Genomic DNA, 11686 nt, shown 5'->3' with positions numbered 1-11686 from the left:
GCGGAGTTGGACGGGAGAATATGAAAAGTGTTCATATGTGGTAAAAACCTAGACATCCGTCCGTTTTCGTTATTTGATATCGAATCGACTTAAAGCCAGATCGTCACATTGGCCGCTCTTCTCTCTGAAACGGTTGTACTTATCGTCTGCAAAGCTATGTCGCGTGCTGCGGTATGCGGACACACTGAAGGCACCATAGTAGAACTCAGATGAAGCTTCTAAGTTGATGTAATACCCAGTAAGAAGTAGTACAATTACAGTTTTAGGTATCGGTTATTGACTTTTTACCCTTCTTTGGTGCTTTGGACACGAGCTAGGAACTTAAGATTTTGCATGAAGGAGGACTAGCAGCCGAGTTGCACGGGAGAATGTGAAAAGTGTTCAAATGTAGTAAAAACCTGAGAAATCCGTCCGTTTTCGTCATTTGTTATCGAATGGACTTAAAGCCAGATCGTCACATTGGCCGCTCTTCTCTCTGAAACACTTGTACTTATCGTCTGCAAAGCTATGTTGCGTACTGCGGTATGCGGAGACACTAAAAGCACCATAGTAGAACACAGATGAAGCTTCTAAGTTGATGTAATAGCCAGTAAGAAGTAGTACAATTCAAGTTTTAGGAATTGAATATTGACTTTTTAGCTGGCTTTGGTGCCTTGGACATGAGCTAGGACCTTAAGATTCTGCATGAAAGGAGGACTAGCAGCCGAGTTGCACGGGAGAATGTGAAAAGTTTTCATATGTAGTAAACACCTGAGAAATCGCTCCGTTTACGTCATTTGTTATGGAACCGACTTAAAGCCAGATCGTCACATTGGCCGCTCTTCTCTCTAAAACGGTTGTACTTATCGTCTGCAAAGCTATGTCGCGTGCTGCGGTATGCGGACACACTAAAAGCACCATAGTAGAACACAAATGAAGCTTCTAAGTTGATGTAATAGCTAGTAAGAAGTAGTAGAAATAAAGTTTTAGGTATCGGTTATTGACTTTTTACCCTTCTTTGGTGCCTTGGACATGAGCTAGGAAATTTAGATTTTGCATGAAGGAGGAGTAGCAGCCGAGTTGCACGGGAGAATGTGAAAAGTACAAAATTGTTAAGACTTTCGTGGCCACTTGTTGACAAACTGCTTATTTGCTTCTGTCTCGGGTTCTTCGGCCGACGTTCGTGTGATGATTTTGCTGACGTTTCGCCAGCACGAGTGGCTGGCATTGTCAAAGCTTCACCCTCCATTGCCGGAGGTGAACTGGAGCCGGGCTCGCGGCCGCAGACTATATGTACCTTGCGCGCCTACGTCCGAGGGCTTCTCCGCGGTCATTTCCGCGGTCATTTCCGGTGCGTTTCTCCTCTTGCTACCTGCTACGGTCGTTCTCTGCAGTACGGGAAGCCAGGAGCCGTTTACTTTAAGGCTTTCTTCTTTCTTGTTGAAGCTGTTCCCGTGTTTGTGTATTTCTACAGCTTCTCTGTACAAGCGGGTGTGATAGTGCTTCTCTACAGCCAGAACTTCCGTGTCGGTGAATTTTATTACATGTACCTGGTCGGTCTCACTCAGTGCGTGTTCTGCCACGGCCGATTTTTCCACCTGTCCCAACCTGCAATGTCGCTTATGTTCTTTGATCCTGGTGTTGATTGATCTTCCAGTCATTCCGACATACACTTTCCCGCATGTGCATGGTAAGCGGTATATTCCTGACATTGCAAGTGGGTCCCTTTTATCCTTTTCCGATCTAAGATATTCTTTGATCTTCCTTGTCGGTTTGAAAATTGTCTTTACGCCGTGCTTGTGTAATATACGGCCGATTCTGTCCGTCACTCTGGGAATGTATGGCAGAAAGGCGGTACCCGACATTTCTTTTTCTGGTTTCTTACTTCGCCGGTGGTTTGGCTCTGTTACACTTCTAATATCATTTGTGGAGTACCCATTGCTCCTCAGAACACTTTCCAGGTGTTGCATTTCGCGTTTAAGTTGCTGCGGCTCACATATTCGTGCTGCTCGCGTTACGAGCGTCTGAATCATGCCTCTTTTCTGGCTCGGGTGGTGGTTTGACAGTTTGTGCAGATATCGGTCCGTGTGCGTCGGTTTTCGGTACACGCTATGTCCCAGGTTTTGGCCATCCCTTGTGACCAGCACATCTAGAAATGGTAGTTTTTTGTCCTTTTCCACTTCCATGGTAAATTTTATGTTGGCGTGGAGGTTGTTCAAGTGTCTTAGGAAGTCACCGAGCTGTTCTTCACCATGGCTCCACACGACGAAAGTATCATCGACGTACCTGTACCACACCTTAGGTTTACAAGTCGCCGAGTCCAGTGCCTGTGCTTCGAAATGTTCCATGAAGAAGTTGGCCACCACTGGACTAAGAGGACTACCCATGGCAACGCCTTCCAGCTGTTCGTAGAAATTGCCATTCCACGTGAAATAGCTCGTGGTGAGACAGGCATGGAAGAGCTTCATGATGTCTTGCGGGAAAATGGAACCGATGTGCTCCAGAGCGTCACTGAGTGGCACTTTCGTAAACAAAGAAACAATATCAAAGCTGACCAGGATGTCGTTTGGTGCAAGTTTTAGTCTCTTCAGCTTCTCGATGAAATGTCCTGAGTCCTTTACGTACGTGTCGGTCTTCCCCACGTGCGGCTGGAGCAGAGAGGCTAAGTGTTTTGCCAGTTTATATGTCGGTGAGCCAGGAGCGCTAACAATCGGTCTTAATGGAACGTTGTTCTTATGGATCTTAGGTAATCCATACAGGCGAGGTGGTAGGGCTTCTGTGTTGCGCAGGTATCTCTGTATGTCCTCCGGAACAGAAGATGCCTTGATTAACCGATTCGTATTCCGTGTGATACGCTGCGTCGGATCTGCGCTTAGTTTTCGGTACGTCGTCGGATCTAATAGGTCTCGGATCTTTTGTTCATAATCTTCGGTCTTCATTACGACGGTCGCATTCCCCTTATCGGCAGGCAGTACCAATATACTCTTGTCAGCGTTAAGATTCTTAGTAGCTTGTACTTCTTCTTTCTTCAGATTGCATGCTGGTGGTTTAGCTCGGCGCAGTATCCTGGCTGTTTCAGTGCGTATTTCCTCTGCCCTTTCACAAGGAAGGGTCCGAATGGCCGCTTCGGTGTTAGCAATGAGGAAATTTGCAGATTGTACCGACGCCTTGACCAACAACGGAAGAAGAAAGCGCGATTGATGTCCTCTCTCGCCTTCCTTTCGCGGTGCAGAGATGAAGATGCTACACCGAAGTTCTTGAAATGTAAGCGCCTATTCACCACCGCCCAAGCTCATCGTATCTACAACAGAATGGAACGAGCTTTTCTTCGTGAGCGAATTCACACAATACGGAGAAACTTGGCAAAAACGGATCAGGAACTTTTGGACATGTTCTACCAACTAAGTAGCAGAATGCATCGAGACGACTGGGACAAGATCGACAGCATCACTTACAGGAGCATGCACAATGAACTCGAGCGCTGCACAGAGCGACAGAAGAAAAAGTTTGAAGGATTCCGGAAGAAGACTGACAAGGCGATTCCCGACATGTCACGCACTGTGGTCAACCTCACTGAACGACAATTGACCGAAGAGGAAGTATCCGTTCTTCAAAAAGGAGGGAATTTCGCTGTCATCCCAAGAACTATACCTGTGGAGGACATCATTGCTAACACCGAAGCGGCCATTCGGACCCTTCCTTGTGAAAGGGCAGAGGAAATACGCACTGAAACAGCCAGGATACTGCGCCGAGCTAAACCACCAGCATGCAATCTGAAGAAAGAAGAAGTACAAGCTATTAAGAATCTTAACGCTGACAAGAGTATATTGGTACTGCCTGCCGATAAGGGGAATGCGACCGTCGTAATGAAGACCGAAGATTATGAACAAAAGATCCGAGACCTATTAGATCCGACGACGTACCGAAAACTAAGCGCAGATCCGACGCAGCGTATCACATGGAATACGAATCGGTTAATCAAGGCATCTTCTGTTCCGGAGGACATACAGAGATACCTGCGCAACACAGAAGCCCTACCACCTCGCCTGTATGGATTACCTAAGATCCATAAGAACAACGTTCCATTAAGACCGATTGTTAGCGCTCCTGGCTCACCGACATATAAACTGGCAAAACACTTGGCCTCTCTGCTCCAGCCGCACGTGGGGAAGACCGACACGTACGTAAAGGACTCAGGACATTTCATCGAGAAGCTGAAGAGACTAAAACTTGCACCAAACGACATCCTGGTCAGCTTTGATATTGTTTCTTTGTTTACGAAAGTGCCACTCAGTGACGCTCTGGAGCACATCGGTTCCATTTTCCTGCAAGACATCATGAAGCTCTTCCATGCCTGTCTCACCACGAGCTATTTCACGTGGAATGGCAATTTCTACGAACAGCTGGAAGGCGTTGCCATGGGTAGTCCTCTTAGTCCAGTGGTGGCCAACTTCTTCATGGAACATTTCGAAGCACAGGCACTGGACTCGGCGACTTGTAAACCTAAGGTGTGGTACAGGTACGTCGATGATACTTTCGTCGTGTGTAGCCATGGTGAAGAACAGCTCGGTGACTTCCTAAGACACTTGAACAACCTCCACGCCAACATAAAATTTACCATGGAAGTGGAAAAGGACAAAAAACTACCATTTCTAGATGTGCTGGTCACAAGGGATGGCCAAAACCTGGGACATAGCGTGTACCGAAAACCGACGCACACGGACCGATATCTGCACAAACTGTCAAACCACCACCCGAGCCAGAAAAGAGGCATGATTCAGACGCTCGTAACGCGAGCAGCACGAATATGTGAGCCGCAGCACCTTAAACGCGAAATGCAACACCTGGAAAGTGTTCTGAGGAGCAATGGGTACTCCACAAATGATATTAGAAGTGTAACAGAGCCAAACCACCTGCGAAGTAAGAAACCAGAAAAAGAAATGTCGGGTACGGCCTTTCTGCCATACATTCACAGAGTGACGGACAGAATCGGCCGTATATTACACAAGCACGGCGTAAAGACAATTTTCAAACCGACAAGGAAGATCAAAGAATGTCTTAGATCGGAAAAGGATAAAAGGGACCCACTTGCAATGTCAGGAATATACCGCTTACCATGCACATGCGGGAAAGTGTATGTCGGAATGACTGGAAGATCAATCAACACCAGGATCAAAGAACATAAGCGACATTGCAGGTTGGGACAGGTGGAAAAATCGGCCGTGGCAGAACACGCACTGAGTGAGACCGACCAGGTACATGTAATAAAATTCACCGACACGGAAGTTCTGGCTGTAGAGAAGCACTATCACACCCGCTTGTACAGAGAAGCTGTAGAAATACACAAACACGGGAACAGCTTCAACAAGAAAGAAGAAAGCCTTAAGGTAAACGGCTCCTGGCTTCCCGTACTGCAGAGAACGACCGTAGCAGGTAGCAAGAGGAGAAACGCACCGGAAATGACCGCGGAAATGACCGCGGAGAAGCCCTCGGACGTTGGCGCGCAAGGTACATATAGTCTGCGGCCGCGAGCCCGGCTCCAGTTCACCTCCGGCAATGGAGGGTGAAGCTTTGACAATGCCAGCCACTCGTGCTGGCGAAACGTCAGCAAAATCATCACACGAACGTCGGCCGAAGAACCCGAGACAGAAGCAAATAAGCAGTTTGTCAATGTGAAAAGTGTTCATATGTAGTAAAAGCCTGACAAATCCTTCCGTTTTCGTCATTTGTTATCGAATCGACTTAAAGCCAGATCGTCACATTGGCCGCTCTTCTCTCTGAAACGGTTGTACTTCTCGTCTGCAAAGCTATGTCGCGTGCTGCGGTATGCGGAGACAGTAAAAGTACCATAGTAGAACACAGATGAAGCTTCTAAGTTGATGTAATAGCCAGGAAGAAGTAGTACAATTCAAGTTTTGGTATCGATTATTGACTTTTTAGCTGGCTTTGGTGCCTTGGACATGAGCTAGGACCTTAAGATTCTGCATGATAGGAGGACTAGCAGCCGAGTTTCACGGGAGAATGTGAAAAGTGTTCATATGTAGTAAAAACCTGAGACATCCGTCCGTTTTCGTCATTTGTTATCGAATCGACTTAAAGCCAGATCGTCACATTGGCCGCTCTTATCTCTGAAACGCTTGAACTTATCGTCTGCAAAGCTATGTCGCGTGCTGCGGTATGCGGAAACAGTAAAAGCACCATAGTAGAACACAGATGAAGCATCTAAGTTGATGTAATAGCCAGTAAGATATAGTACAATTCAAGTTTTAGGTATCGATTATTTACTTTTTAGCTGGCTTTGGTGCCTTGGACATGAGCTAGGACCTTAAGATTCTGCATGATAGGAGGACTAGCAGCCGAGTTGCACGGGAGAATGAGAAAAGTGTTCATATGTAGTAAAAACCTGAGAAATCCGTCCGCTTTCGTCATTTGTTATCGAATCTACTTAAAGCAATTACGTCACATTGGCCGCTCTTCTCTCTGAAACGGTTGTACTTATCGTCTGCGAAGCTATGTCACGTGCAGCGGTATGCGGAGACACTAAAATCACCACAGTAGAACACTGATGAAGCTTCTAAGTTGATGTAATATCCAGTAAGAAGTAGTACAATTCAAATTTTAGGTATCGATTATTGACATTTTAGCTGGCTTTGGTGCCTTGGACATGAGCTAGGACCTTAAGATTCTGCATAAAAGGAGGACTAGCAGCCGAGTTGCACGCGAGATTGTGAAAAGTGTTCATATGTAGTAAAAACCTGAGAAATCCTTCCGTTTTCGTCATTTGTTATCGAATTGACTTAAAGCCAGATCGTCACATTGGCCGCTCTTCTCTCTGAAACGGTTGTACTTATCGTCTGCAAAGCTATGTCGCGTGCTGCGGTATGCTGAGACACTAAAAGCACCATAGTAGAACACAGATCAAGCTTCTAAGTTGATGTAATAGCCAGTAAGAAGTGGTACAATTCAAGTTTTAGGTATTGAATATTGATCTTTAGCTGGCTTTGGTGCCTTGGACATGAGCTAGGACCTTAAGATTCAGCATGAAAGGAGGACTAGCATCCGAGTTGCACGGGAGAAAGTGTAATGTGTTCATATGTAGTAAAAACCTGAGAAATCCGTCAGTTTTCGTCATTTGTTATCGAATGGACTTAAAGCCAGATCGTCACATTGGCCGCTCTTCTCTCTGAAACGGTTGTACTTATCGTCTGCAAAACTATGTCGCCTGCTGCGGTATGCGGAGAAACTAAAAGCACCGTAGTAGAACACAGATGAAGCTTCTAATTTGATGTAATAGCCAGTAAGAAGTAGTACAATTCAAGTTTTAGGTATTGATTATGGACTTTTTAGCTGGCTTTGGTGCCTTGGACATGAGCTAGGACCTAAAGATTCTGCACGACAGGAGGACTAGCAGCCGAGTTGCACGGGAGAATATGAAAAGTGTTCATATGTAGTAAAAACCTGAGGAATCGGTCCGTTTTCGTCATTTGTTATCGAATCGACTTAAAGCCAGATCGTCACATTGGCCGCTCTTCTCTCTGAAACGGTTGTACTTATCGTCTGCAAAACTATTTCGCGTGCTGCGGTATGCTGAGACACTAAAAGCACCATAGTAGAACACAGATGAAACTTCTAAGTTGATGTAATAGCCAGGAAGAAGTAGTACAATTCAATTTTAGGTATCGATTATTGACTTTTTAGCTGTCTTTGGTGCCTTGGACATGAGGTAGGACCTTAACATTCTGTATGAAAGGAAGACTAGCAGCCGAGTTGCACGGGAGAATGTGAAAAGTGTTCATATGTAGTAAAAACCTGAGAAATCCGTCCGTTTTCGTCATTTGTTATCGAATCGACTCAAAGCCAGATCGTCACATTTTCCGCTCTTCTCTCTGAAACGGTTGTACTTATCGTCTGCAAAGCTATGTCGCGTGCTGCGGTATGCGGAGACACTAAAAGCACCATAGTAGAACACAGATGAAGCTTCTAAGTTGGTGTAATAGCCAGTAAGAAGTAGTACAATTCAAGTTTTAGGTATCGATTATTGAATTTTACCTGGCTTTGGTGCATTGGACATGAGCTAAGACCTTATGATTCTGCATGAAAGGAGGACTAGCAGCCGAGTTGCACGGGGGAATGAGAATAGTGTTCATATGTAGTAAAAACCTGACAAATCCGTCCGCTTTCGTCATTTGTTATCGAATCTACTTAAAGCCAGATCGTCACATTGGCCGCTCTTCTCTCCGAAACGGTTGTACTTATCGTCTGCAAAGCTATGTCGCGTGCTGCGATTTGCGGAGACACTAAAAGCACCATAGTAGAACACAGATGAAGCTTCTAAGTTGATGGAATAGCCAGTAAGATGTAGTACAATTCAAGTTTTAGGTATCGATTATTGACTTTTTAGCTGGCTTTGGTGCCTTGGACATGAGCTAGGACCTTAAGATTCTGCATGAAAGGAGGACTAGCAGCCGAGTTGCACGGGAGAATGTGAAAAGTGTTCAAATGTAGTTAAAACTTGAGAAATCCGTCCGTTTTCGTCATTTGTTATCGAATCGACTTAGAGCCAGATCGTCACATTGGCCGCTCTTCTCTCTGAAACGCTTGTACTTATCGTCTGCTAAGCTATGTCGCGTGCTGCGGTATGCGGAGACACTAAAAGCACAATAGTAGAACACAGATGAATCTTCTAAGTTGATGTAATACCCAGTAAGAAGTTGTACAATTCAAGTTTTAGGTATCGATTATTTACTTTTTAGCTGGCTTTGGTGCCTTGCACATGAGATAGGACCTCAAGATTCTGCATGAAAGGAGGACTAGCAGCCGAGTTGCACGGGAGAATGTGAAAATTGTTCATATGTAGTAAAAACCTGAGAAATCCGTCCGTTTTCGTCATTTGTTATCGAATCGACTTAAAGCCATATCGTCACATTGGCCGCTCTTCTCTCTGAAACGCTTGTACTTATCGTCTGCAAAGCTATGTCGCGTGCTGCGGTATGCGGAGACACTAAAATTACCATAGTAGAACACAGATGAAGCATCTAAGTTGATGTAATAGCCAGTAAGAAGTAGTCCAATTCAAGTTTTAGGTAGCGATTATTGACTCTTTAGCTGGCTTTGGTGACTTGGACATGAGCTAGGACCTTAAGATTCTGCATGAAAGGAGGACTAGCAGCCGAGTTTCACGGGAGAATGTGAAAAGTGTTCATATGTAGTAATAACCTGAGAAATCCGTCCGTTTTCGTCATTTGTTATCGAATCGACTTAAAGCCAGATTGTCACATTGGCCGCTCTTCTCTCTGAACGGTTGTACTTATCGTCTGCAAAGCTATGTCGCGTACTGCGGTATTCGGAGACACTAACCGCACCATAGTTGAACACAGATGAAGCTTCTAAGATGATGTAATAGCCAGTAAGAAGTAGTACAATTCAAGTTTTAGGTATTGATTATTGACTTTTTAGCTGGCTTTGGTGCCTTGGACATGGGCTAGGACCTTAAGATTCTGCATGAAAGGAGGACTAGCAGCCGAGTTGCAAGGGAGAATGTGAAAAGTGTTCATATGTAGTAAAAACCAGAGAAATCCGTCCGTTTTCGTCATTTGTTATCGAATCGACTTAAAGCCAGATCGTCACATTGGCCGCTCTACTCTCTGAAACGGTTGTACGTATCGTCTGCAAAGCTATGTCGCGTGCTGCGGTATGCGGAGACACTACAATCACCATAGTAGAACACAGATGAAGCTTCTAAGTTGATGTAATAGCCAGTAAGAAGTAGTACACTCAAGTTTTAGGTATCGATTATTGACTTTTTAGCTGGCTTTGGTGCCTTGGACATGAGGTAGGACCATAAGATTCTGAATGAAAGGAGGACTAGAAGCCGAGTTGCAGGGGAGAATGTGAAAAGTGTTCATATGTAGTAAAAACCTGAGAAATCCGTCTGTTTTCGTCATTTGTTATCGAATCGACTTAAAGCCAGGTCGTCACATTGGCCGCTCTGCTCTCGGAAACGGTTGTACTTATCGTCTGCAAAGCTATGTCGCGTGTTGCCATAGGCGGAAACAGGAAAAGCACCATAGTAGAACACACATGAAGCTTCTAAGTTGATGTAATAGCCAGTAAGAAGTAGTACAATTCAAGTTTTAGGTATCGATTATTAACTTTTTAGCTGGATTTGGTGCTTTGGACAAGAACTAGGACTTTAAGATTCTGCATAAAACGAGGACTAGCAGCCCAGTTGCACGGGAGAATGTGAAAAGTGTTCATATGTAGTAAAAACCTGAGACATCCGTCCGTTTTCGTCATTTGTTATCGAATCGACTTAAAGCCAGATCGTCACATTGGCCGCTCTTCTCTCTGAAACGGTTGTACTTATCGTCTGCAAAGGTATGTCGCGTGCTGCGGTATGCTGAGACACTAAAAGCACCATAGTAGAACACAGATGAAGCTTCTAAATTGATGTAATAGCCAGTAAGAAGTAGTACAATTCAAGTTTTAGGTATCGATTATTGACTTTTTAGCTGACTTTGGTGCCTTGGACATGAGCTAGGACCTTAAGATTCTGCATGAAAGGAGGACTAGCAGCCCTGCTGCACGGGAGAATGTGAAAAGTGTTCATATGTAGTAAAAACCTGAGAAATCGGTCCGTTTTCGTCATTTGTTATCGAATCGACTTAAAACCAGATCGTCACATTGGCCGCTCTTCTCTCTGAAACGGTTGTACTTATCGTCTGCAAAGCTATGTCGCGTGCTGCGGTATGCGGAGACACTAAAAGCACCATAGTAGAACACAGATGAAGCTTCTAAGTTGATGTAATAGCCAGCAAGAAGTAGTACAATTCAAGTTTTATGTATCGATTATTGACTTTTTAGCTGGCTTTGGTGCCTTGGACATGAGCTAGGACCTTAACGTTCTGCATGAAAGGAGGACTAGCAGCCGAGTTGCACGGGAGAATGTGAAAAGTGTTTATATGTAGTAAAAACCTGAGACATCCGTCCGTTTTCGTCATTTGTTATCGAATCGACTTAAAGCCAGATCGTCACATTGGCCGCTCTTATCTCTGAAACGCTTGTACTTATCGTCTGCAAAGCTATGTCGCGTGCTGCGGTATGCGGAGACACTAAAAGCACCATAGTAGAACACAGATGAAGCTGCTAAGTTGATGTAATAGCCAGTAAGAAGTAGTACAATTCAAGTTTTAGGTATCGATTATTGGCTTTTTAGCTGGCTTTGGTGCCTTGGACATGAGCTACGACCTTAAGATTCTGCATGAAAGGAGGACTAGCAGCCGAGGTGAACGGGAGAATGTGAAAAGTGTTAATATGTAGTAAAAACCTGAGAAATCCGTCCGTTTTCGTCATTTGTTATCGAATCGATTTCAAGCCAGATCGTCACATTGGCCGCTCTTCTCTCTGAAAAATTTGTACATATCGTCAGCAAAGCTATGTAGCGTGCTGCGGTATGCGGAAACACTAAAAGCACCATAGTAGAACACAGATGAAGCTTCTAAGTCGATGTAATAGCCAGTAAGAAGTAGTACAATTCAAGTTTTAGCTATCGATTATTGACTTTTTAGCTGGCTTTGGTGCCTTGGACATGAGCTAGGACCTTAAGATTCTGCATGAAAGGAGGATTAGCAGCGGAGTTGCACGGGAGAATGTGAAAAGTGTTCATATGTAGTAAAAACCTGAGACATCCGTCCGTTTTCGTCATTTG

This window comes from Schistocerca gregaria, unplaced genomic scaffold (genome assembly GCF_023897955.1).
Source record: "Schistocerca gregaria isolate iqSchGreg1 unplaced genomic scaffold, iqSchGreg1.2 ptg000244l, whole genome shotgun sequence".
In the NCBI taxonomy this organism is placed as follows: Eukaryota; Metazoa; Arthropoda; class Insecta; order Orthoptera; family Acrididae; genus Schistocerca; species Schistocerca gregaria.
Note: the sequence above shows the minus strand (reverse complement) of the source record.